This window comes from Ursus maritimus, unplaced genomic scaffold (assembly GCF_017311325.1).
Source record: "Ursus maritimus isolate PB19 unplaced genomic scaffold, ASM1731132v1 scaffold_3, whole genome shotgun sequence".
NCBI lineage: Eukaryota > Metazoa > Chordata > Mammalia > Carnivora > Ursidae > Ursus > Ursus maritimus.
The window spans coordinates 82,170,048-82,195,254 of record NW_024425563.1 but is presented as its reverse complement, the minus strand read 5'-3'; the positions used below and the strand labels follow the sequence as shown (position 1 = coordinate 82,195,254).

At 37.2% G+C, this 25,207-nt stretch overlaps 1 protein-coding gene and 1 pseudogene across 1 annotated transcript in view; both read right to left on the bottom strand.

The window, feature by feature from the left end:
* The window catches only part of MAGI2 (membrane associated guanylate kinase, WW and PDZ domain containing 2), a gene marked incomplete at its 3' end in the record, with an annotated part of 1,258,801 nt that overhangs the window by 304,941 nt on the left and 928,653 nt on the right, over positions 1 to 25,207 (bottom strand).
* On the bottom strand, positions 23,740 to 24,949 carry LOC103658659 (annotated as a pseudogene).

Genomic DNA, 25,207 nt, shown 5'->3' with positions numbered 1-25,207 from the left:
GGACAACTGGCAAAATTCAAGTAAGGTTTATAGATTAGTTAATACTCTACATGAATTTTAATTTCCCAGCTTCAGTAATTGCACTTACAAAAGATGTTAACTTTAGGGGAAGCTGGGTGAGAGGTACATGGAAACACTGTAGTATTTTTGCAATTTTTTTTGAAGTCTGAAATACTTTCAAAATGAACACGGAAAAAAGCTATTTACCAACTCTCCATATCAAGTAGATGACTTCTACTTACACTTCATTAATATTCCATCCAATATGTGTAACACCGAACTCATTTGAATAACGTTAATTTTTTAAACAAAATGAGAATGTAGGATTTTGTATTTATTTCTTCTTTTATATTATGTGGAATTTTTCCAACAGACAATTTCAAGAGACTTTTAATTTTGCTATTTTACTCTGGTTCTGTTTTTTTCCTGTTGCCTATCTTTCTGCTTCCTGGAGACACTAGGTAAATACATTTATGTTTAAGTCTTACTGCATCTCGAATCTTGGAAAATACAGATTCAATAATATGGCTCAAAGTCAGGCTTTCTTCCTTTTGCGGGGGGCACTGTCTTGTATGAGCCACAGCATGGGTTATGTTAACTCAATAAGGTTGTGTGGAGGCCCATCCTGGTGGGCAGCTTAAAATTCTCTCCAAAGCCAGAAAGGCAGATGAATTTAGGAAGCATACAAAGTACTAAAATACTGGAAACAAGGACAGAGACTAGAATGAGAAACCATCTTCTTTAACCCTATATTATTTTTTTGTACTAACTTTTTAAAAATTTAGACTCTTGGTATTGTGTTTTAGAGGTAATGGCATTACAACAGAACATAAGAAACATACAAAGTTTCCCTAGTTCAAATAATCTCAAGTATAGTATACAATGTGGTAATAGCTAATACTCATAGCAAAATCTTTTCCTCCAATCTTTATTAGATTTTTGCAGTACACAAATTAGGAAATATAATTAAATTTTTCTGGAAAAGTTAATTATAACTTGTTTCCAAGTAGTTCTTAGGAGTTTTAGTAGTCATTAGGAGTATGAGTGAGTTTATACGAGAGTCCTTAGTACGAATTTTTATTAGAAAAAAGGAAGATATTCAACATAGTACTAGAAGTCCTTGCAACAGCAATCAGACAACAAAAAGGGATAAAAGGTATCCAAATCGGCAAAGAAGAAGTCAAACTGTCTCTCTTCGCAGATGACATGATACTCTATATGGAAAACTCAAAAGAATCCACTCCCAAACTATCAGAAGTTATAGAGCAATTCAGTAATGTGGCGGGATACAAAATCAATGCTCAGAAATCACTTGCATTTCTATACACGAATAATGAGACCGAAGAAAGAGAAATTAGGGAATCCATCCCATTTACAATAGCACCAAAAACCATACGTTACCTTGGAATTAACTTAACCAGAGACGTAAAGGACCTATATTCTAGAAACTATAAATCACTCTTGAAAGACATTGAGGAAGACATAAAAAGATGGAAAGATATTCCATGCTCATGGATCGGAAGAATTAACATAGTTAAAATGTCCATGCTACCCAGAGCAATCTACACTTTCAATGCTATCCCGATCAAAATACCAAGGACATTTTTCAAAGAACTGGAACAAACAGTCCTTAAATTTGTATGGAAACAGAAAAGGCCCCGAATCGCCAAGGAATTGTTGAAAAGGAAAAACAAAGCTGGGGGCATCACAATGCCAGATTTCGAGCTGTACTACAAAGCTGTGATCACAAAGACAGCATGGTACTGGCACAAAAACAGACACATAGACCAATGGAACAGAATAGAGAACCCAGAAATGGACCCTCGGCTCTTTGGGCAACTAATCTTTGATAAAGCAGAAAAAAACATCTGGTGGAAAAAAGACAGTCTCTTCAATAAATGGTGCTGGGAAAATTGGACAGCTACATGCAAAAGAATGAAACTTGACCACTCTCTCACACCATACACAAAAATAAACTCCAAATGGATGAAAGACCTCGATGTGAGACAGGAATCCATCAAAATTCTAGAGGAGAACATAGGCAGCAACCTCTACGACATCGGCCAAAGCAACCTTTTTCATGACACATCCCCAAAGGCAAGAGAAACAAAAGATAAAATGAATTTATGGGACTTCATCAAGATTAAAAGTTTCTGCACATCCAAGGAAACAGTCAGAAAAACTAAGAGGCAGCCCACGGAATGGGAGAATATATTTGCAAATGACACTACAGATAAAGGACTGGTATCCAAGATCTACAAAGAACTTCTCAAACTCAATACACGAGAAACAAATAAACAAATCAAAAAATGGGCAGAAGATATGAACAGACACTTTTCCAATGAAGACATACAAATGGCTAACAGACACATGAAAAAATGTTCAAAATCATTAGCCATCAAGGAAATTCAAATCAAAACCACACTGAGATACCACCTTACGCCAGTTAGAATGGCAAAAATAGACAAGGCAAGAAACAACAATTGTTGGAGAGGATGTGGAGAAAGGGGATCCCTCCTACATTGTTGGTGGGAATGCAGGTTGGTGCAGCCACTCTGGAAAACAGTGTGGAGGTCCCTTAAAAAGTTAAAAATTGAGCTACCCTATGACCCAGCCATTGCAATACTGGGTATTTACCCCAAAGATACAGACGTAGTGAAGAGAAGGGCCATATGCACCCCAATGTTCATTCATAGCAGCATTATCCACAATAGCTAAATCGTGGAAGGAACCGAGATGCCCTTCAACAGATGACTGGATTAAGAAGTTGTGGTCCATATATACAAGTGAATCTGTGCTCAGCTATCAAAAAGAACGATTTCTCAACATTTGCTGCAACATGGACGGCACTGGAGGAGATAATGCTAAGTGAAATAAGTCAAGCAGAGAAAGACAATTATCATATGATTTCTCTCATCTATGGAACATAAGAACTAGGAAGATCGGTAGGGGAAGAAAGGGATAAAGAAAGGTGGGTAATCAGAAGGGGGAGTGAAGCATGGGAGACTATGGACTCTGAGAAACAAACTGAGGGCTTCAGAGGGGAGAGGGTGGGGGAATGGGATAGACTGGTGATGGGTAGTAAGGAGGGCACATATTGCATGGTGCACTGGGTGTTATACGCAACTAATGAATCATCGAACCTTGCATCAGAAACCAGGGATGTACTGTATGTTGACTAACATAATGTAATAAAAAAACATTAAAAAAAAGAAAAAGGGAAGAGAAGAATACTGTGCAAGAATAAAATACACAAAAGATGACTAATAAACTATTACGTTTTCATCTCTTCTTTTCCTGTATTCAAAAATGAATTTGTAATTATAAAAGCAAATCCTGAAAACATTCTAATTTTTAACAAAATCCATTCAATACTGACAGATGAAGAAATGCGCACTCAATAATGTTCTGGGCATTCAAGGGCCCTTTCCGACGTGGAAAAAAGCTAGCAAATATAGATGTGAACTTTTGCAATGCTAACTTAAAGATGGCAGGGTACTGTAACCATTTGAGATGGTGACAAGAAGTGGTGGCTGGAAGGAATGGCACAAGAAAAGGATACTGCCTGGTAAAGTAAAGACTCAGAAAAAGTCATATTTGGCTTAAGTTTGCAAGCTTCACTTGAAGGTCAAAACGTGATGAACCTAGTGTTTTTCTTTAAATTACTAGAGCTCTGGAGAAAGGTCTGGCTATAAAGTAAGATCTGGAAAGCAAATACGTGCCAAGAACTTTGAAATATACAACTCCAGTTTCCTCTTAACCTGTTTAAGTCTATGCTAATCCATCCATTGATCTATCTATTTCTCATCATTAGCCACTTCAAATTATTTATTGAAGCATACTGGACTCCTATACCGTAAAGGCTGACATGTAAATTTCAACCTCTCTGCATGCCCTGAAAAGCCATAAATATCCACAAAGAGAGCAATAAAACCATCCATAATGCATACCTACAACATCATTAGGAGAAAGAAAATACAATGAACTCAAAAGTTATATATAAGTACAGACATAAATGCCCCAAACCATCAGAGTCAGCTCAGGAGCCCCTTCTAGATCAGAAAGGTGGAGAGTATGCAGAAAAAAGGAGAGGGCACCAGGAGTTGGGAGTGGAAAAACAGACAAAATCACCCTCAGAAAGATTCCTCTCCTGAGTGGGGAAATGCTGACAGCAGATCTGGTTGAACAGAACATAGCTACTATGAGGTTGAATGCAAGGACTTTGGAAGTGAGCAGAATGAGAAGTCTTGAGAAGGCTCTGCTTAAGAAGAAGAGGGGGCTGATGTCAGTGGAGGAAATGGCTCTTAGAAATTTGGTTATGATAAGAAAGAAGCATGAAGTAAAAATTAAGCATCTGCAGAAACAAAACAGAATTCTAGGACCATAAGACATACAAAGTACTCTCTCATGGAAAAAAAAAAAAAAAAGATGTCATTCACTAAAGAATCAGTACTTCACAAAAGAAACAGAAGAGGGTGCTCCTGAACTAGGAATGTAGTCCCTCACCAAAATCCTTTATTTTTGCTTATATAAAACTGTTAGTGCTGGTCTATGAGAAAAAAAAAGTTCGAAATCAATAGAAAATAGCAGATAATATTCATACTTTAAGAAATCAGAAAAGTCATAGTAATACAGCTAATGTAAATTCACTCTCCTCCATCAAAAGAAAACAAAACCACAAATGAGAAAAATTGTAAAGAATCTCAAGATATTTTGAAACAAGCTCTATAAACACAGAAAAACTTTTGAATCAAAAATTTAAAAGCTCTGAACAGACAAAAAGCATAAAGACAGAGTTGACCAAAATCAGAAAATAAATTTTTAAAAAAATATTATTTGAAATTAAAACTAAATTATAAGCTGCCCAAGAGAAAATAGATTCTATTGAAAATATAATAGGGATCATTGAGGAAAGACATGACAATAATGAAGAGAACAAAATGAAATACACAAAAGGTAAAAAGAATCAGAAAGTAATCATTAATATAGAGGATAAAGATAATCCAGTATATGTATAATTGGAATACATGAAGAAGAAGAAAATAATAGAACTAATACTTGAAACTATAATCCAGAAATAAAATAACTGTATCTATTGAAATGGCTTCCCATGTACTTCAAACATTGTCCCAGAAGAGTCAATTTCTATATATACCAGTAAGCCATTAGACTTAAAAGACTGAGGAAAAACTGGCTAAAAGATAAATTCCTTACAATGGGGAAAAAATCAAGATGATATCACATTTCAGGAACAATATACACAGCTAGACAATAGTGAAGCAGCATTGCAAAGAATCTCAAACAGTGAGCCAAATTTTATATCCAGCCAATCTATCTTTCAAGTATCAACACATACACACACACACACACACACACACACACACACACACACGCATGAGTTTACAATATGCAAAAATTCAGGGGAGTACTGTATCCAAGAAAACTTCCTGAGGTACCTACTTAATTAAACCAACCTTAATTTAACCAAGAGATGAGTGGAGAAAAGGACTAATAGTAATCATTCAATATATTTGTCAATATCAATGTAGAACAAAGGTGGGAACAAGGATTAATTGTTGCTTTGATAATAGGTGGGAGTCAGAATACCACTTAAAGCCAGCAAGTGAACAAGGGCTTTATAAAAGGTATCAGTATAAAGGTAAACATTAGAACACAAATACAGGCTGTTCTAAATACCAAAACAAAGAAAACCCCAAAGAAAACAGACTACACAGAGAAAAAAACCACAATCAATAGAACATGATATGGTCAATAAATATAACAAAAAATAATAAGACAGATAAAATATAGAAATGAATGCAAATTACTTCTCTTAAATTTTTCTTATTAGCTCATAAAGAAAAACCCCACTCTGTGCTGTAAAGACTAGATATATTTAAACAAAATAACTCTAGGTTCATTACTTTATAACCATAAAGGTCACAATTCATAACGAAAATACAATAGTAAGTATTTGTATGATAAATAATACAAACCACCTTTATAAAACAGTAACTATAGGAGTTGTGAGAAGAAATAGAAATACATTAATGACAAATATTTAAGACTGCTCCCAGCTGACGATAGGTCAAACTGACAAAATGACAGACATAGAAGAACTACTAAATGTAGTATAATTAAGTAGGCAAATCTTTTAGTTCTCCCCCATCTCTTTTTCTAGTTTTATACCTCACAATAGAGAATATATATTCTTCTCAAGTACGCACAGAACATTCTCTAAAATTGTCTACATATTACATTACAAAACGTCTTAAGTTCCACAAAGCAGAAATAATACAGTCATCTCTGACCATAATGCAATAAAATCTAGACATTAATAATAAAATCATAACCAAAAGAACTTTCATCTAGAAATTAGAAACTCTAAATAAACAATTTCTGGGTCAAAAAGGAAATGTTAACTGAAATTGTAGCATTTCTAGAAGCAATGAGAATGAAAACACTAAGCAGCAAAATCTGTCAGGTACAACTAAAACAGTGATCAGAGAAAATTTTATGTCATATATATATATAAATATAAATAAAATGAAGGTGAATTCCTAATTCAAAAGCTAGAAAAAGAACAAAGGAATTTCCTTAGGGCGGGGGTGGGGGGACACAAAAAAGAAATACAAAGGATAAAAAGAAAAAACTTCATATGGCGGATAACTGAAAAATAGTAACAGTAATCAAAATGCTGTTTCATTTTAAAAATCAGCAAAATAAATACTAATTTAAGATGAAAAGATAAGTCACATATAACAAAGTAAGAAAGGACAAAGGGAAGAAACCATAAAGATTGTAGAATACGTTACACAAACCTATGCCAACAAAATTGAAGATCTAAATGAAACGGATAATTTCTTAGGAAAATGCAATTTATCAAGATTGGCCCCAGTGAAGATGGAGAAGCTTAAACAGATTTTTAGTCAATGTACCATACTAAACCTTAAATGGAGAAGAAACAAACAATGTGAGAATACTTGGTATAAATTTCTTTATAAATTCGGTGTGAGGAAAGGCTTTCTTAGGCTGAGACTTGGTGAATTTGAGTACATAAAAGCAAAAAAGAATCTCTGTACAGCCCAAAACACCAAAGTCAATGTGACAAGATAAATGACAAGCTGAGAGAAAAAGATTTGTAACATGTATCCATTATAAGGGCTGCTCTCCTTCATAAAGAACTTTTATTTTTAAAAAATATTTATTTATTTATTTATTTATTTATTTATTTATTTATTTATTTAATTTATTTTAGAGAGAGAGAGAGAGAATGAGCACACAAGCAGGGGGAGGGACAGAGGGAGAGAGAAGATGACTCCCTGCCGAGCACAGAGCCCAAGTTGGGGATCGATCTCAAGATCATGGGATCATGATATGAGCTGAAATAAAGAGTTGGACGCTTTACCTACTGAGCCACCCAGGCACCCCCATAAAGAATTTCTAAAAAGTGAAGTGAAAAAAGGAAAAAAAAAAAAAAAAAAAAAGGAGAGACTAAAAACTTGACAGAGAAGTGTGCAACTGCCAGGAACAGACAGTTCACAAAAAGTATTCACGAATGTCCTTTACACCTGAAAAGATGCCCAATTGCCTTATCACAAGAGAACTGCAAATTAACACTACAGTGAGATACCACTCCTTACCTACCAGATTGGTGAAAATTCTAAAGCTGGAGGACAAATTCTTTTGGCAGGGTTGTGAAGGAATCGGCCCCCCTCAGACCAAGCTGGCGATGATCAATTATGGCACATCCTCTTTTGAGGGGAATTTGGCATGAAATAGACACATCTTACCTTTTGATCCAACAATCATTCCTCTAAGAAATTTCTCTAAAGTTTCATCTTCAATAATATGAAAAACCCCACAAATGTACAAGGTTACTCACTGCAGTATTATTTTCCTAGCAAGCAATGGAAGCAAGCAATCTCAACATCCAATCAGAGAACAAGTCTAAAACAAAAACAAAAACAAAAAAGAACACAGTCTACACACAGGGTGTACCAATGTGTGCAGAGTCGCAAAACTTACAAGAAAAATCTCTATGCTCTGCTATAGTGATTTGTTGGATATTTTACCAAACAAAAACTTTCCTTTGCTTATTTTTGGAAAAAAAAAAGTATGCAAGAAATAGAGCCAGAAATTAAAGAAACTGTTTAATTAAAGGAGGTGAGAATTTAATTAAGGTCGAAGGAACAGGAAAGGAATGAGGCTTCTTTGCAAACCACGCCAATGTGCTTTTATTTGAAAAAACACAAAACTAAAAGTTTCAAGAGTATGGGGGGGGCCAACATTAATTGTCATGATTTCGACCTAAGGCCAGACTAGAATTTACTAATTCAGAGGGGAGGCACAGGTCTCTGAAAGGATAGTTTTGGTGGAATTCTCCCCCACTGATAAATGTTATTAAGCAGACAGTGACCTTAGAGAGCCCATATGTTCTCTGGACATTGTGGAGGCCGCAGAGGTGGGTTCCATTCATGATGAGATGTCCTTCTAGGGAACCATAATAATCTCTGAGCTATTGTAGACACTGGGCGTTTGGCTTTCAGTGCAATGTAAGGTGTAAAGTTACTGCAGTAGGCAAGTTACAAAAGCTGGGTAACTCCAAGCAGGTGTTTCTTCAGGGAGGGTCTATTCACCAGGAATGGCATTTTGGCTTCAGGGTACAAGGCCTTATTTAGAGATGAGGTCATACATGAATCTTGGCCTGTAAGGCTTTGAAGAGGGAAAGCCTAAGGAAGAGGTCAGGCCCACAGTAGGAGGCTGGAGAGAGATAGCTTTCTTCCTCCTTAGTTGTCATATTTTCCCCTACAGGAAGATCAGTCTGCTTTATGGGCCGCTGAGCAGATTACACAGCAACGACTGGAGAGTGCAGACAAGTGCAAGGTCTGGAAGCTAAACAGCTCATAGCGTGCTCTCCCATGCTAGAAGGGTCTCTGTAGTTTAACTGTTGATTCAGAGTGAACACTGATAAATAATGGGGGCTTTAAGAATTGTTTAGCTACCATTTTCCAGGGAGTCAAGATGAAAACCGGGATAGGTTATGAGAAAGAAAAGAAAATCAAAATTTTGCTTTAATGCTCCACTGTGCCTTATCAATGGAGATTTTAAAGATTGAGAAAAAAATAACTGAGGGAAATGGCCACATTTTACCATGTTTTTTTTGATGGTGGCTGTGATTGCCATTTTCTTTTTATGCCCCTGAAATGATCAGCTTTCAACAGGATATTCTATGGTTTTGTGCTTCAAAGTGTTCTGATGAGATCTGGATGTATTAGTCTAAGTGAAATTTGCAATTAATCACTGATGGCATTCCCTAATATAGCTCTTATAATGTAACATATTCTGAGCCCCTCTTTTCATTCAAGAAATATTTATTGCTCATCTACTTAGAGGGAAGCAGTGGGCTAGGGTGTGAGGGTACAGGAGTGAGTCCCAATATCCTCGGAAATGATGGTAACAGGCAGAGGCAGCCTGTAAAAACTTTCACTAATTATTAATTCATTATATTTTATGATACGTGCGACTAGGAGAAATACATGTACATTTTATTCTACCTAAACCCTCAGGTAATTTTTGAAGAGCTTGGAATCACAGGTTGTTACATTTCATGGGTATAATTCACTACGATTGATTTAAATAATCCTAATTCAATAAGTCAGCAATGCACTTGACAATTGGGTATTTTGGGGTGAATTCACACAACAGATGTCATTTTTCTAGTGGAACAGTCTTTTTAAATTGAAAGAATTTGATATATACAAGAAAGTTCTATTTAAAATCTCTGGGGACAACTATATATTGAACATCAATACAGTTAAGGACTTGGAAAAATGAAATTTAAAATTTACTTATGTTTATTATATTAGATGAGGAGAATTCCACTTAGGAATATGCCCTAATTTCATTTTCTACTTAATATGCAGCCTCAGAGCACTGTTTAATTAAAATGCCACTTAGACCAGTGAAATGGATCAGACTGAGCACAGATCTGGGGTTGCTAACTAATGTCAGAAGGATGAGTGAGCTCTCTGTGATGGTGCTGTCTGAGGCCCTCCTACCAATCCTGGGTGCAAGAAGCACTATGACAGTTCTACATGCCATTAAATAGTAGCATCATTTTCCTTTTGCCATGATACTCATGGATCCTAAGAGACTTGCATGCTTTATAGATAAGCAAGCTGGATATTTGTCAAACTGGAGTGATGTAGGCTTGTTATAGAGTCTCACTTTATCTGGTCTACTGAGCTTTGTGATTTTTCTGCCAGAACAAAGAAGTAGTTCATATTCATTTTTGAAAAGGACACTGAAAAAAGAAAAATCAATAAAAATACTAATTGTCAACATTATCTGGGGAGAGGAAGGAAAAGAGGATAACTTGAGGATAGCTTCTATATTTTCTATCTGTGTTGTGGAATATTTTTCAACATTAACGGAATAGGCAGGCTGACCAAGCTCACAGTGTTCTGTTCTATACTTGTTCCAGGTGGAGAAAATATCTACTTCTCAGCAGTACCTGTCACAGATAGATCAGAGTGTCAAAGGTAGTGTGAGTTGAGAGATAAGGCAGGGAACTGCTTTTCCCAAAGCATGAAAGGAGGAGGTTGAATATTCAGTGTAACTGTAACAATGAGATTTCTGATTCCCTACCTGGTATTAATCTAAGGCACTACTGCTGCCTATTAAAATTTAATGACAGAAATGTCCACATTCAAACATTAAATTATATTTTTATAGCCAGATGTGTGTGGGGGATTGTCCAAATGTTCTCTTCCAAAATAATTTCCTGTCCAGATTATTTTAGCTAGATCCCTAAGTAGAGATACTGGAATCACAATCTCTACCCTCACCCCATCTTGGCAATATTGTATTGTGAATGGTGACTTGACAGGACATAAGCATCATTTTTTTTTTTTTTTAAAGTAGGCTCCCTGCCTAGTGTGGAGCCCAACATGAGGCTAGAACTCATAACCCTGAGATCAAGACCTCAGCTGAGATCAAGAGTCCGATGCTCAACTGACTGAGCCACCCAGGTGCCTTGACATAAGCATCTTTAAATCTGAAGTGGGTGAATGATATAAATGTTACAAATACACCTTCAGTTAGGTTATAATTAATTTCCAATCATCATAATTCCAGGCAGTATGAAAAAGCAGCAAAGAGTCTATTTATAATAGACTGTGCTGGCACTGCCTTCCTATATAAGCATTCACTTCAAGCATGGGGCTTTGCTAAAAGGGGAAAGTGGTGCAATTTTAATACAAATCCTGAATTTCCTGATCCACATACAAACAGAATAGAAGGTCATTAGTAAGTTCCTAGCACAAAAGAGGGCAGGGCATTTTTCCCGGTGATCTGGCCGCTGTGATGGACCATGAATGTTCACCTACTTAGCTCTGGCCCATCTTGGCAGTGTTCTCAGACCGAAGGACTGGATTAGATATAGGGATAGGGAAATGGAATCTCACCCTAAGAAAACACAAAATCCTTTTTGATAAAATTAAAAAATAAGGTAGCAAGGCATGATATAATAATACTAAAAAATTAGAGGATTTGGAATTAACAGCAGATACTGCATTACTGCTTTGCATCACGGTGGAAGGAAACAGAGAGACATAAAGAGAAAGCTGAGGGTTGGGTTTCCTAATGCTATCTGCAGAAAAAGACCTGGAATAGAAAACATGATGCCTGATAGGTCTGCAAGGTATCCTGATGCCTAAAACATTGGGAAAATCCTGGAAAATGCTTCACCCCAGTGAAAAATACTACTCTTATAAAGCTGTTAGAGTCTGTCCGAGCTTGAGTTCCCTGGCATGGAAAGAGCCAGTCAATCCCACAAATTAGGCTGCCCTGCAGGCATGTCTTAGATGCCAGGCTTCCAGGAAATGTTAAAGGCTCAAGTGGAGCTGTGATTTGTACCTGTGGTAACATCGGACTGGGTAGAAATCATACAAGCAGTGACAGTGTGATATGATGTGGGACTCAGCAACTTTGCAAGACTCAACACTATAAAGTCAAACTTCTCAAAAGCAGGGGCAGTGTGAAGAAATAGCACTCGGAGCATTCTAGAGGGCCACATGGTCTAATCGAGGGAATCAATAATTTTTGATCTGTAATGGCCTTTTGAGGCAAAAAACACTGGAAATATTAATTTGTACACAGAACATCACTAGTTAAAGTATTAATTGATATGATAATTGGGTCAAGGTCTTAAGCGACATTTTCACTCATAGTCTCAGAGTCTTCTTTAAGCTGGCATTTTCAGAATCACCTCTGATACACACAGGGCACACAGTCCAGGGTGGAAGTGTAATCCACAATGATAGTTTTAAAAACATATTAACACACCTTTCTTTTTCACATTTCTCAGTGGGTGACTCTCCCTCTATTTAAGCACTCACCTATTTCAGGAAATTCAGGTCTGCTTCAGTGGGGATCTAAGGAAGAGTTAAGAATCGATGTCTAACTTCCATTTGCCTTGGATGGGAGTAGGACATGGAGGTGTAAAGCCCTGGGAGACAGGACTCAGGGTGTGGAGTCCTTACAACTCTAGACAAGGGCCAAAACCATTCTGATGTAAGCCATTCTGCAGCAGAGACCAGCAAGACCAAGAACAGCTCCTAACCCCAGACCCATCCTCATTACCATAGGGATACCTACTCATCTACTACATGGTTCCATCTTAGATGACAGGAGAGAAGAGACCCATTAGGGAAAAAAAAATCTGATAGAGATTTTGAGCTTTAATATTGACAGACTGGTGCCCTCCTCCCTCCCCCATCCTCAATAAGGCTATTTTAAACTAAAAAAGGGCATAAAAAAGCCCTGAGTTGGCAGGTTCAAATTTTCTTATCCTCCATCAAAATAACCAAGGCTCCAAAGCTATCTAAAACTACAATATGTAAAATTTGCTTACATATGAGTTGTAGTTTGGAAATACCAACCTTTCTGTAATAGCGTTAAGTCAAAATCAAGTTAAGTATATAAATAGATATATTTGACAGAAATAGTATGGCTTTGGCGTCAGACAAACCTGATTTGAATGTTGGGTTTTCTAGGACCAACCTCAGTTTTTTTATCCTGCACCATGTTATAAGGAATGGAAATGTAGAGTGCCTGATGTGCTTGGCACTCAATAAACATTAGGAGCCACTCTGAATACTATTATTGCTGTTGCTGCTCTGTCATCATCATCACCATCATCAGTGACATCATCACCATCATCACCATCATCAGTGACATCATCACCATCATCACCATCATCACCATCATCACCATCATCATTGCTGTCAGTAATAATTACAATAGTAGCAGTAGCAGGACCTGACAGAGTAATGGGTGCTGAGGGAACTCAGAGTCCATATTTGGAGTTTAGGGAACATAAAAATCAGTAGTGGTTTTGCCTCATAATTATTGGAAGAAGGTTTCCTGAAATTATCTGAAATATGGAAAATAGCTGATAAAAGTGGGTGTGGAAAATACGGACTGGAAAATTATTAAGTAGGTAGATCCTTTTCATTCTATTCCTGTGCAAACTTGGCTTGAAGGCTTCAGAATTAGAAGACCGACATTTAGCAGTGGAGTTGAACAATGGGAGAAGGGGCCTGGATTATAAAGAAGATACTTTGGTGCAAAGGGAGGCAACTGGGGTTCATTAGAAAAACTATCTGAAGACAAATACAATTATGCCTGATTATAATGTTCTATTTAATAGACAGATACATGACTTTTTCCAGAGATATTATGCTCTGGCTTTTTGTTAGTAAAAAAGCAAAGTAACAAGCATATTTAAAATAGTTTCTTTAAAATATGCATCAGAGTTCAAGTGCTCAGAGATGGTTTTTTTAAAAGAAAACAAGAAAATGTATCAAAATAGCGACAGTGCTTATTTCTGCATAAAGAGATTTCAGTGTTCCTTCCCTTCAAAAAAAAGTTTCTTTAGTTCACAAATGAAAATCACATCAGTACTATAAATACAGCCCTTGAAGTAACAACTATAATTAAGATAATGATATTTTCATTAAGACATTCTCTTTGTTTGATCTGATGACATTTTTCTTTTAGTAAAATTTTAAGTGATTAAAAATCTATTTCTGCTCAAAGATCAATCAATTATTGTCACTCAGAGATAATACTTGAGAATAAAGGATGAAATCTGTGTTTTAGAATCAGTGTTGGAAAGAGGATTTTTTTCACTCGGTAAATAAATAAAAGGTGACAAAGAACCTGAAAGTTACTTTATTGGTAGTGAACATTAGCATACTATACTCAGCAACCTAATAGAGATACAAATAAGATAGTCCTAAAACTGCTGTGATTTAGGAAGTTCCACAGTGACAGGGGAAAGCTGGAAAACTCAGCAAGCCCAGATGTCACAAGATAGACTGAGAAGGACTCCGTGGGAAGCGAAGAAAAAGAAGCAACAAAGAACGAGAGGGAAAGAATATGGTACACTATTGAGAAAAGAGACTTCTATTGAGTTCTGAAGACTGCATCATAACCCTCTGCTTTTTCTCCTTCATGGTGAGAAACTTTGAAGACAGGAAGCATATCTTACTTATCTTTGTATTCCCCAAATCTAATATTAAATGTTCAGCATAGGCACTTGTTGAAGGAATAAATGAGAGCCTGTGCCCACTGTGGCACTGAGAAAAATAAAAGGTCATATACCTGCATGTGAAGAACAACCTCAGCTTGGGTAGTGCAAGAAATTTTGGCTTTTCTTTGACATTTATACCTTAGTTGTGTCATTATGTTATGTTATGTTTGTTTGTTTTTTTCCCCACAAATGTTAATTCAACTTTTAGTTAGGTATTCTTGGGGTGAGAGTGTTTGCTTCAAATATTTCCGGATGTTCTGGGCTGAGGTGGAAAGGTAGAAGAAAGAGTTGATATTGGCCATGTTCCAGAAATCTAACTTCCTACCTTGTCATTGCCCTAACATGGGTATTAGGATTAAAGAAAATGTTTTAGTAAAGAATATGAAAAATAGGCATTACAGTTTTAGTCACGTCGGCTTTGGTAACACAGATTTTTTGGTTGTTTTTATTTTCTCTTTACAGATATTGTGTGCTTTTAACAACCAGACTAATACTATTATTGTACATTTTACAATAACATGGATGAAATAATACTGTGCAAGATTTTTATGTTTTCTTAGTTTAATTTTGCAAACAATAACCCATTGTATACTTTCAAATTTATTCTTTTATATTTGAGACGTAGACACAATCTTTTATTGAGACAGATCCCAAATTTCTCTCAAACTCTTTCTAGGGGCAATATATTTAAACTTTTATTAGACTCAGAATTTATTGCAAGTGAAGGTGCCCAATATCACATGTTTTCAGCAAAATACACACAAATCAATGAGAATATTTCAGAAAATCACAGGAATGAAAAATTTTCAGATGTCATTTGGCTCATTTCCATTTCTTCTAGTGGGCTTTATATTTACCATAGTGGAGAGAGATAAGGATCAATGCCTTTTATTTTATTTTATTCACTGATTATTCTGTATTTGAACATTACCAAATTCATTACTCATTTGTGCAAGGTTTATTGAATTCTGCGCTAAGAGCTAGAGAGAAAACATTTTCTGTGAAAGGGGTTCAGTGTACAAGTATACATTGGAGATACTGTGGGTTTTGTTCTAGACCAACACCACAAAGCAAATACTGCAATAAAGTGAATATTTCAATAAAGCAAGTCAAATGAATCTTTTAGTTTCCCAGTACATACAAAAGTTGCATTACACTCTAGTGTATTAAATGGGAAATAGCATTATGACTAAAAAAAAAAAATGATGTACATACCTTAATTTAAAAATGCTACAACATGCTAACCATGCCAGTCATAATCACTAATCACAGATCACCATAACAAATAATAATAACGAAAAAGTTTGAAATACTGTGAGAATTACCAAAACGTGACACAGAAACACAAAGTGAGCCTATCCTGTTTGAAAAAGGGCACCAGTAGACTTGCTCAACGCGAGGGTGCACAAATCTTCAATTTGTAAAAAACCAAAAACAAACAAAAAAGCAAAAACAGAAAACCTCAGTATCTTTGAAAGGCAGTAAAGTGGAGCACAATGACATGAGGTGTTCCTGTATAGTAATGGGGAGATAGGTAAGTAGAAGAAATTCTATAAGTTGGGAAATGTCATGGTAGAAGTATGTACAGGTGTTCAAATGAAGGAAGGGCCATTTATAGGAGGGACTGAGTGGACAGTAGACACTTTATAGAGAAGCTTCCCTACAGCTCATCATAAAATATGAGTCAATACTTACCTGGCAACTCTTCTTACTGAGAGGAGTTTATATTGAAAAAAATCTTAATAAATGCTATATACGTCCCTAACCCAACCTATCCAGGAGGTTATATTTTAAATTTTTCATGGTCAAAATTATGCCCCTTCCTGCCTCACCTTAGTTATTTAGCACCACAGAAGTATTAAAATCAGTTATAATTGATTGATACTGCGTATCAGGCACTGTGCTGAGTGTTTTACATGAATTGCCTCATTTGATCCTCATGGCAACTCCACCTGGGAGAGGAGGGATATTCTTTTACTGATCTAAGCAGTTAAATTATTTGCCCAATGAAATTCTTTTTGATGAGGGTGGGGAATGGTGGTGCTAGAATCCCTTTGATAGGAGGAATCCTTTATGGACTATCCTTTCTCAGAACTCCCAATGTCCTAAATATTGGTAAGAAAATGGGGAGAGCCACACACAGAGAAAGATCTAGCCAACTGTGCATCCCCCCTTTATGAGGAATGCCCCCAGAACTCTGAAATAATTTCCACACTGTTCCTCAGTAAGAGTCTAAATTTAGGATTCTTAAAATCTTTGGTATTGCATTTCTTTGGTCTGCAATAGATGTAGAGAATACCTGCTTTGGTTGTATAGAAAGATATCATCATATAGTACCTCAGCTAACATTAGAGTCATAACGTATCATCAGTATTTATGCAATAATACAGGTTATATTTATGAGGACACTCAGAAACATTAGAAACTAAAAATTCATCTTGCATTCATATGACAAGAAAATATGGATGTACTTGGAAGTCTATTTCATTTTATTTGAATTGTAATGCCATCTGCCAAAACTCACTCTCTCAAAAAGTACTGCTCTGACAGCACCAGAAAGGAAATTTGTGTGAGAAACAGGCATCTGTTTTTTACTTAATTTACAAAAGACACATTTTGTTTGCATTCGTAAGGGCATTTTGCAAATTTACTACCCAATTAATATGTCATTCTGTGACAATGACAAAATAATCGGATTCTTAAATGAGTCTCATTTCTTTTAACTTTATAAAGCATGAAAAGATTATATGGTGTAGTACAGAAATTTACTTTCAATTTATAGTAATACCATCTTTTCTCTACGAAGACGACACTACTAGCATCATCTGGGCATTAGCTTCAGGTAATTTCTAATAATGACAATGAATTTGTGCCCCGTCATCCTTGCCTGGTTCCTACTGTGATAGGAAGTTTGTACATTTGTGAAATGATGAATAGGACCTACCAAGAGTTAGAGACTGTGGAAGAGAATGAAACAAATTAAGTTTCAGAAGAACGGGCTCCATGATGATAAAATCTTTGAAGGTGTGTGGTGAGAGCTAACAGTGGTCAGACGTCTGCCCAGCTCTTGCGCAGAGACATAGAGTAGACTCTGTATTTAACATGCTAGATACTGCAGAGGGGATACACTAACAGGTGAGATCTTTGCCTCTGAATAATTTATAATCTACTTAGAGAGGTAAGAACATCTAATGTAAAAATGGAAATAGATCCATAAAGAGTATTTATGAATAAAGGTGCAGGGATGACTTAGTATACATAAATGTATGATTTCAAAGTATGTCTTTAATTTTCAATAGCTTCAGGACCTCATTGATTTTCAAGTAGAATCATGAAGGAAGCGAAGAATGGAAGTCAGGCAATACTTCGGAAAAAACAAGATGAGTTCAGGCATGGGTTAGGGAGAAGTAGGTGGGAAAGGTGTAGTTTTGCAAAGAATGAACGTGGTAATGTGTATGTACATTGTAATATAATCATCTATTTGGAGAAAAGAATTTATGTTAGAAAATAATAAAGGGAAAGGTTGTATATGTAATGTAGATCAACTGATGGATGTTTAAAAAGTAAATTCTACCTCCAATGTGGGGCTCAAACTCACAACCCCGAGTTCAAAAGGAGCATACTCTACTGACTGAGCCAGCCAGGTGAGCCTGATGGAAAGTTTCTGAATACTGGGTTGAAGAGTCTTAAGTAATTAGAAACCATTGCAGTGTCCAAAAAAGGGGGGGGGGGGCAGGAACACCATAATAGATATATTTGGGGGAAATCTTAATTAGGTACTTGCATTCTTGATATTTGTACCATTAGTATATAGCACATACCCAGAACAGTGCTTAGAATACAACAGAACAATGAATGATTAGAACAAGGGGCTAATAAGTTGGTATTCAAGGGGACACCTGCATTTCTGTGGCTGCCCTGATTCAAACCCTCTTTCCTATATCTTATTTCCTACATTTTCCTTTATTAAATTCTCCATAGCACCAGCCTCAGTGGGTGGGGGGTGCTTTGTCCAACTACAAAAGTTGAAAAGCCCAGATACTTGATTTCTCTAGAAACTTGAAAACTAGGGTATGGACCTGTTTTCAGTCCAGATTTGGGCAATCAGACACAACCACATGAAATTTTAAATGTGGAGTTAGTGATGCAAAGAAGAAGCAACAGTGAAGAATTTATTCTAGTGACAGAAGAGCCTGCCACAGCTGGTTCTGGGGGCGGCCATGGCAGTTTGGCCAGAGAGAGCAATGCCTTTCTTGGCTCATCCTTGTTGACTCTGGTTGAGATTCTGGCTAGAAAAACTCTTTTTGTTTTTTTCTTATTTTCCAAGTCTGTTTTTTTTGTTTTGTTTTTGTTTTTGTTTTTTCCCTTTCTCTACCTTCCTCATGATTCTGTAAGCTTCCCAAGCCTTTCAAAAAATTTTTCATTTTCTGCATAGAAGGAGCAGAATCAGTTTCTGTTGTTTGTACTTAAGAACTGTGATAAAGGAATTCCAGGCAGGAGATGATTAGGATCCTATTTGGAGACAGTGATGATGGGCAGAGTGAAGAAAGGACACAAGCGAAAGACACCAGACAAGGAAGAATCTGCAGATCTGGTAACTGGCAAGACATTGCTATTCTGTTCTTGCTTCACTACACTGTTTGCTGGAATATGTGCATGACGTTGCCTAAGGGATAAAACAGAGTGAAACAAAATATTTGCAAGTATATACCCTAACGGATTCATAATAAAGTGTTTGTGGAACATGAGAATATAATGTCTGTAAGTGTGATATTTCTTCAGAGGATAGAGTAAACTGGGGGAGTAGTGGTAAACATAAATGATTTTTTAAAATAAAAATGTCCTTCCATAGGAGGAAAGAGTAAAGCTTTCACGAGTCACTATACTTTTCAGACTAGTATATGGTTATGAGAACCATGCTAATTGTTGTTTTCCTTGACTTTCTGGCCTTATCACCAGCACCTGTTGCCTAAATTTCAACATGGATGAAACTTCATCACAGTCTTTACCCCCCATCATGTTTTCCATTGACTTGTTCTGTTCTAGTGATTGGCACTGCAGCTGCCAGATGCCCAAACTAGAATGAGCCACCATGAATTTCTTCCTCCTCCTTCTGATTTTTTAAGAAGTCCTTCATTCCACTTCTTAATTAACTCACATAGAATTCCACTCCCCTCCATTCCTGTGGCTGTTGCTAAAATCTCATATCTTAACTGGAATTTTGCAATGGTTTCCTAATTGTTCTCTTTGCATCTAACTTATCCCTTCCAATCCACCCTATTTCCTACTACCATAGTAAAAATTCAACAAATCCAGATTCATTCATTCATTTCCCCTTCCAGAACTTTTGTCCCATTCTTTTTGCTTTCTAGTGAGAATGGCATACTAGGTCTGCCATGATCTCATCTCTCTAGGTGCATCTCCTTTCTCACATAAACCTCCCGTGCTCAGACTTTTCTTCATGCTCAGGCTCTACCACAAGCCCTTGACTCTTGGTTTTTGCATATGTTGTTTCTTTTATCTGGAGCCTACTTCTCACTTCCTTTTCCCAGCTAAATTCTGCCTTCTATGACTCACGTAAGTATTATCCCTGACCATCATTCTTAGCAGGTAGCCACGGCTATACTTCTATAACCCTGGTTCAAATGTTACAGCCCTTATCATTTGTAATATAATAGTTCATTTTTCTCATCTTTCTCCACAATTAGTTAGTGGGGACTGTGGGGACCACATAGTTCACTGATCTTTGTATCCTCATATCTCAATGAGTTTTGTATTTCTAGCATCTAGGCTTTGCCCAAAGTTAGGTCCTTAATATATATTTTATAGTAGGAATGGAAAGAGCACATATTCCGGGGCGCCTGGGTGGTGCAGTCGTTAAGCGTCTGCCTTCGGCTCAGGGCATGATCCCGGCATTACGGGATCGAGTCCCACATCGGGCTCCTCCGCTAGGAGCCTGCTTCTTCCTCTCCCACTCCCCCTGCTTGTGTTCCCTCTCTCGCTGGCTGTCTATCTCTGTCAAATAAATAAATAAAAAATCTTAAAAAAAAAAAAAAAGAGCACATATTCCTTATGAAATCTAAAAGATTTTTATAGCCACACTTTGGCTAATTTTATCATCAATAAACAGTTCTTTTTACAAAGGTGAGAAAAGGTCTAAGGTATTTTCATTACCTAGCACTTGGTCTACAATAAACCTGGATCTGTAAGACACAATATACAACTGTTTCCAAAATGTTCAATAGTCAAAATGCTAGATCTTTTGGAAGAGGAGAATAATTTATTAAGCACCATTCTTGACCCAAGGGGAAGGAAAGTTCAGAAAGCTGCCTTGCCTTTTCCTCCAACTTCAAAACAGATTTTCAGAGACAGGGTCTTTCAGTAACTCTTGTTTAATGCAAATATCTCTTGTACTATGGCAAAAACAGAAGAGAAGGTGGGGGGAGTACAAATCAAATAGAAGGAATTAGAGATTATTTGATAAACAGACTAAGAAAATTCCTTAAAATTTTAAAGTCCACTGGAAAGAGAAGGGAAGAGAGGAAACAAGACAAATGGTCAAAAGTGCAGAGAAAGCCCCAGCTCCACGCCTACTAAGAATCAACCTCAACAGAAAATTTGTGTTGCCTTCAGCTTTTGGCTTCTTTCCCAGTGTTCTGTTCAAAGAATCCCCTCAGCTTCATCACCCAGCTCTTCAAGGTCAAAAAACATCCACAAATAATCAGGCTTTGACTCAATCTGTGTGGCAATTGGACTCTGCAATTTTGCAGTTCAATATGGGGAGGGGATAGAAATGACCTGACACAGAAACTCTGTGGTCTAGCATTATAGATAATTTCCTAGTTACTTAATATATTTTCAATCTTGAATTAATTTGGAATACCATGCTAAAGAGAAAAAGTTCTACACAGGTGCTATTACTTTTCAATTTTCTGCTATGAAAGCAGTTTTCCTACTAAAAAGAATTTGGAAGACTTATGAAATTGAAAAAAAAAATAAGAATAAGATGAAAGTGCAAATACATTTTTTTTTAAACTGGAGATTTTTAAATTGAGGTATAATTGACATTATATTAGTTTCAGATGTGCAACATAATTATTTGATAGTTGTATATATTGTGAAATAATCAGCACAAGTCCAGTTAATATCCATCACTATACGTGACAATTTTTTTCTTGTGATGAGAACTTTTAAGATCTACTCTCTCAGCAAACATTCAAATGTGCAAAACAGTATTATTAACTATAGTCGCCATGCTGTACATTATATCCTCATGATTTATTTATTTTATAACTGGAACTTTGTACTTTTTGACTCTTTCAGCCATTTGCCCACCTCCCACTGCCTGCCTCTGACAACCACTAGTCTGTTCTCTGTATCTATGAGCTTGTTTTGTTTTGTTTTAGATTCCATGTAGCAGTGACACTATATAGTATTTTTCTTTCTCTGTCTGGTAATTACATTCTTAACCATTTGTTTTGTATAAAATGGATATAGAAATACAGTATGGGACTAAAAACAGATACCCAAAATCCAGAAAAAAGTTCATATAAAATCATGTTGGTTCTAGTAAGAATGCAGAGAACATGGACAATACTGTCTATTGAAAACAGAGCAAAACCTTTTTCTATGAGGCTGTGTGCTGTTGGGTGTTGGAATCACCTCCTTATCACCGTTGAATCTCCAGGTCTAGTCCAGTGCCAGGAACATAGAAGGCACTCAAGAAACATGAATGGAATAAATTAGCCTACAGGAAATTTGGAGAGAGTATACCAATAGTTTTAAAATGACTCCTTAAGGTAAGTTTAAAAATAATCAAGATAAGGGGCGCCTCTGTGGCACAGCGGTTAAGCGTCTGCCTTCGGCTCAGGGCGTGATCCCGGCGTTATGGGATCGAGCCCCACATCAGGGTCCTCCGCTATGAGTCTGCTTCTTCCTCTCCCACTCCCCCTGCTTGTGTTCCCTCTCTCGCTGGCTGTCTCTATCTCTGTCGAATAAATAAATAAAATCTTTAAAAAAAAAAAAGTTAAAAAAAATAATCAAGATGAAATATAATCTCCACACAGAAAAGTGATTAAGGAAAGAACAAGTCAGATAAAATCATACTCCATTAAAAAAAATACCCTCCAATGTGATTTAGCAAAAAATCCAAACTCCATACCAGAGCCTACAAGGCATTCCATTCCTGCTGACCTCTCTGATTTCATGTCCTAGCATTCTCCTCTCTGTTCTCTTACACCAGCCACACCGGTTTTTGTGGTGGTTTTTGTTTTGTTGTTGCCACTGTTATTTTCCCTGTTCTTCTCTGGATGTGTCAAGCCAGATTCCACTTTGGGGCTTTTATCTTTGCTCTTTCCTTTACCCGGAATATTCTTCCTTAAATACTTTCATAATCAACTCCTCATTATTCATGCCTCCTCAAATACCACATGTTTACAGAGGCTTGACCATGTTATCTAAAATAGCTACCCCCTTCCCTTCACTCAATCCATTACCCTACTTTATTTTATTAGCATTTTTTATCATACGAAGTTTTACTATTTATTTTCTGGTTTCCTTGATCTATACTTCATTTGAGTTCCATGGTATCTTAATACAAAGTAAACGGTATCTTGTTGAATAAATGAATGAATGAAAGTGAGAAATGTAAAATACTATGAAAGTATGTTGAAGTACAAAGATTGCTATAATGTCAGAAAGGATCATGGCATACAGAATCCAGAAAACAAAACAAAACAGGGGATTAAATCTTTGACCCTAAAAGAGAGCTCTAACTCTTAGTTATGTTTCTTGATTAGTGCAGTATTGAACAAAGGGATACCCTAAATGAATGACATGAATTTCTCCTTGCTTCCTAGTTAGAAATTCAACTTTCAGGTACAATTAATTTGATGTGACCTTGGAGCATGTTGAGCATGACATCCCAGAACATGATCACCCTAAGACATGAAATTATGCACAGAGATGAAAATGGTTATTTTAATAGCTGGTAACAGATTTTTTTTTTTCATTGGAATGTTTATATAAAGGAAAACACCTGAATAATTTTGTTTGGTTATAAAAAGCAAGGCCCTATGAGTTTTACCTGTTTTTTTTTTTTTTTTTTTTTAAGAAAATCATGAAAAACAAAAGGGAAAGATAAACACTGCTCTGCATGAGGAATGAAAATAAATTTAAGGAAGGGAAAGAAGAAGCAAAAGATAATTGAACCTATGAAAACATACTGATGTCAAGGAGCCAAAGTAATTCTACAAATATATATTTTTTTCCAAAGGAAAGGAGAAATGAGACCTGACCATGTGCTTTAGTGCAACTTATGTCATTCTGAAGACCCCTACCTCTTCCACTCTTCCTTCTAATCTCCAGTGGGGCAGTCAGGAAGACTTTCAGTTTCTTACAAGCCCTGTCAACTCCTTCCCAGGGCCAAGGAACCAGTCAGAACACCACAGTCCTTCTGGATTACTCTCCAGGTTCTTAAATAGAAGCTATATAGCAGCCCAGAGTTGAGGGTAAAGGAAGGTATGGGTGCAAAGATCTTGTGCTTTTGAGTCAGGAGGTTTGAAGGAGAAGGATGAGTGAGATATTTCTACGATCAGTTCTGGTCCAGCCACGGTGCCTTCGTGGGGGCCTTGCCAAGTATGGACGTCTGCCATATTTCTGCCCTCCTTGCACTGCACCACACAGCCCCAGCGGAATGTGCAATCACCCTGGACGACAGGGGTGATTCGAGCTGCGTCATATCCTCAGCCACAGCCCATGATTTCACAACCGTCCGTGCCTTGCTGCAGACACGGCCCGCAGTGCCTAGGGAATCTGCAGCCTTGTCTAAGACACAGTACCTCTGGGGAGTTGTCAAAGTAGACAAGGTCAGTCCGGGCGGCACGGCCATAGTGTTGGTGGCTGCTGTGATGCTGGCGCCATTCTGGGTTGCTATCACCTGCACAGCCCCATCAGAGCATCGCTGCAGGTAATCACCCGTGTGGCAGAAGTCCGAGAGTGCATACAGCAGGTGCGCAGAGTACAGGGGCCACTAACAGCACGGCACTTACACCCGAGCTTCAGAAACCGCAGCAGAGCCATGCGACCAAAAGAGGTTTAATGTTGCATTTTAAATTTCTTCACCCCACACCCACACACGCACATTGCTCAAAGCATCAATACATTCTGTTAACCCCGCTATGCATTATGTGAGAGATTTCTAAAAAGATCAAGGAAGCAGAGTTGAGCTCCACATCTGGGGTGGCCTGGAGAGATCAACTACAGAAAGTGAAATGTGAGGGCACCTGGCTGGCTCAGTTGCTTAAGAGTCTGCCTTCGGCACAGGTCATGATCCCTGGGTCCTGGGATCGAGCCCCATGTCGGGCTCTCTCATGGGCGGGGGGCCTGCTTCTCCCCCTCACTTGGCTGCTCCCCCACCTGCTTGTGTGCTCACTCTCTCTCTCTGCCAAATAAGTAAATAAAATCTTAAAAAACAAAAAAAAAGTGAAATGTGAGTGAGATCAAGAGTATGATGGGCAGGAACTCAGAGCTAAGACATGATTTTAAGAATATAATCCTCCAGAAACTCACAGAAAGCTTGGTTAGGACTCAGACACTGGAACAAGACTA